We start from the raw sequence: 3,650 nt of genomic DNA, 5'->3' as shown, positions 1-3,650 counted from the left end.
CACACACACACACACACACACACACACGCACGCATACGATGGGCTTCTCTCAATGTACGTCGACCAAATCTACTCACAGATCTTTGGTCAGCCTGCGGCTATAGTCGAATACACTTCCCCAAGGTGCCACGCAGTGAGAATGAATCCGGGACCATATGGCTGGGAAGCAAATTTTTCACCACACAGCCACATCAATATTATACTTTGTAGATATTAGCATTTTTATTTATTTTATTTTGTGTGATTCAATTATTGTTCGTTTCATTGCATTCTTCATTTTGTCTATTATCCCCTCTTGATATTTTTACTCTTTCACCTGTATACCTCTGTCTGTCCCCTTCTATCTATCTATCTATCTATCTATCTATCTATCTATCTATCTATCTATCTATCTATCTATCTATCTATCTATCTATCTATCTATCTGTTTGTCTGTCTTAGTCTCCCTTGGTCTACCTCTCTCTCTGCCCTTTCTTTCTTTCTTTCTTTTTTTCTTTCTTTTTATTCTTTCTTTCTTTTTTTCTTCTTTTTTTTCTTTTCTTCTTATTTTCTTTCTTTCCTTGTATCTATTATTTCTTATAAATTTTAGTCATAAATTGTAACACGAATACGTTCCCAATACATTAATATATATATCGAGTCAATATATATTTTATCAATGCCAACAAATCAGTCATATAAAATACATGTTCATGTTTTCTCAAACGAAGGCAGCGAGCTGGCAGAATCGTTACTGTGCCTGACAAAATGCTTAGCAGTATTTCGTCCATCTTCCCATTGTGTTCAAATTCTGCTGAGGTCGACCTTGCCTTTCACACTTTCTGGGTCAATAAAATAAATAAATACCAGTTGTGCACTGGGGTCTAATTTGCTGGCCATGTGTCAAAATCTGAAACCAGTCTTCCCTCAAACATCAGCGGCATGGTGGCTGAACCGTTAGCACGCCCGGCAAATTGCTTAGCGGCATCTCGTCCGTCGTTACGTTCAATGTTCTGAATTAAAATCCGACTGAGGTCGATACAATAGGTACTAGATCAGCCCTAAGACGACTATGTTGTTACATCATTTTACCTTAACCGAGATTCTTTTTTCTTCTCCACGGCAAACTGCAGTGAAAGAGCCTTTTCAAGCTCAAATATGTCAATTTCAATATTAGAACTGATCCAACAGAATGAATTATTATAAAAAGTACCTAATGTAAATAAATGGGGTTTAACCATATTATAAAGTTAATATTTGTTGTTGCTTTTGTTTTTACACGCTAACAGTTATATAAGTTATTGCTTCATAATGCATTCATTTTAACGTTTGAGGAAATATTGGTTACAAAATTTCTCACAAGACCTGCAGTTTCTGGGGAGGGGCTACGTTACAAATGCACACAAGCATACACACACACACACACACACACACACACACACACACACACACACACACACACACACACACACACACACACACACACATATATATGTGTATGTATATATGTACTGGGTGGCCCAAATGTAGGTTTACAGTTACCATGTAGGCACTTTAAATTTCTTTTAGAACTTTTTATTACATATTGTTTCTGCACATCTTAAACAGGCAATGTTTAATCTCTCAAAATGTTCTCCTTCAACGTTGCAACATTCTTCAAACCTTTTCAGAACACTTTGACACAGTGCGGCACACGTTCCGATCTCCATCAATTTCAGTGAATGCGTCAGAAATGTAATCTTTTAATTCATTTACTGTTTTGGAATTCTTCTCATAATCCTTGTTCTTTACAACAACCCGCAAAAAAGAATCCATTGGTGTCAGGTCAGGTGAACGTAATGACCATTCGATGCTGCTCCGTCTTCTAAACCAACACTGTGGAACGGCTGACGACGCATAATGTGGAGGTACTGCATCTTGCTGAAAGAACATTTAATCAAAGTTAGCTTTGGTTCTGAGTTGTGGTACTACCAAGTAGTTCTCTCCATTTACAATTCTATCAAAGAAAACGTGTCCGATAACACCTCCGCTTGAGAGTGCACCCCAAACTCTAACACCAGGCTGGTTCTGTTAAGATTCTATGGTCAAATGGAGATTATCATCAGCCCAGTTCACGCAGTTGTGCCTGTTTTTATGTTGAAGCAAGCTTCATCTGACCAGATGATCTTATCTGATTGCTCATTAGCAATTTGATTACGCATCATTTCGCAGAATTGCAGCCGTCGATCTGGGTCGTCCTCAAAAAGACCATGTACCAGTCATGGACGGAAAGGTTTTAATTTCAGCTTATGCATTAGGCGTTGCAATGATGTTCTTGGTATAGATAGTCCAAGAGAAGCACGTCGTGTGGACTTCTTTGTGCTGTTCACCAATGTTATAGCCACTAACATCTCATTTTTTTCAGTCACAGAAGTCTTAGGGCATCCAGATTTTGGTGCATTACTCACTGAACTTGTGGTATCAAATTTATTTCTTATCCGATAAATTGTTTGGCGAGAAGGCGGAGGAGTGTGAAAGGCTTCTTGCCATGCTGTGCGCACTGCTCGGCATTTTCAGACTTCCAATACTGCTTTAGTATCCACTTTCTTTGCTCTTGATTTAAATTTTTGCCATGGCTCACGCTTTATAGCGCCTGTAAAAGAAAAAACAAAAACTAAAAAAAAAACGATTACAAACTGAAAAGAGAGCCTGACAAAAGTAACTAAATTAGTATAGAATAATGGTTTCATATTTTTTTTATGATTAAGATTTAAACTGTGAATATATGAATGCGAAAGAGATAGCTGAATAACTATAAACCTGCTTTAAGCTAGTCGACCTGAAGAAAATTCTAACTGGGCCCTACCTGTAAAGTCATGCACTTGATATGAGATCACCATGTCGCGCACATATGATTTTGATGCAACTAAAAAAACTTACCACTCTGTTGAGGCAAGAAGACCAGACATGATTATGTAGGACAAATAAATAGGGTAAGATCATAGAATTTTCCAACTTCCTATGATAGCAGAGTCGACACTAAGGAAATGGAAAAAATTGAGAAATATCATAATCAAGCCAAATAACTTAGGAGACTGTGGGGGACCAAGACAACAATTATTCATGTAGCAATTGATGCACTTAGCATAACACCCAAAATGCTAACTAAAAGACCGAAAGAAATTGGAATTGAAACTTGCGTTGTCGACCTACAGATAACTACCATTCTATATTCTGCGAGAATCCAAAGAAACATTCATAAGATTTGGGGAGACTTGTCATTAAACCTCAAGATAAAATACTTGTTAACGATATTAGCATGCACTAGCAAAATAATAATAATAATAATAATAATAATAATAATAATAATAATAATAATAATAATAATTCTGGTTAAAATACCTGACAGGAATGCACAAAAAGCTGGCTGAAAACTTTAACAACATACTAGCAGAACCAGAAACAATGCCTGAATGGCTCACGAAAGGGAAAACCATCTTAATTCCCAAATCCACGGAAACGGAGAAACCACAAAACTACAGACCTATAACCTGTCTCCCTACAATCTACAAAGCCTTTACTGCAATACTATCGCAGAGATTGAGTAAGCACCTGGAAAATAACAACCTGTTTCCAGAAGAGCAGAAGGGATGCTGCAAGGTCTCATACGGCTGTAAAGATCAATTAATGAT

Source organism: Octopus bimaculoides, chromosome 10 (genome assembly GCF_001194135.2).
Source record: "Octopus bimaculoides isolate UCB-OBI-ISO-001 chromosome 10, ASM119413v2, whole genome shotgun sequence".
In the NCBI taxonomy this organism is placed as follows: domain Eukaryota; kingdom Metazoa; phylum Mollusca; class Cephalopoda; order Octopoda; family Octopodidae; genus Octopus; species Octopus bimaculoides.
The sequence above is the reverse complement of the archived record's forward strand: the minus strand, read 5'-3'. Positions refer to the sequence as shown.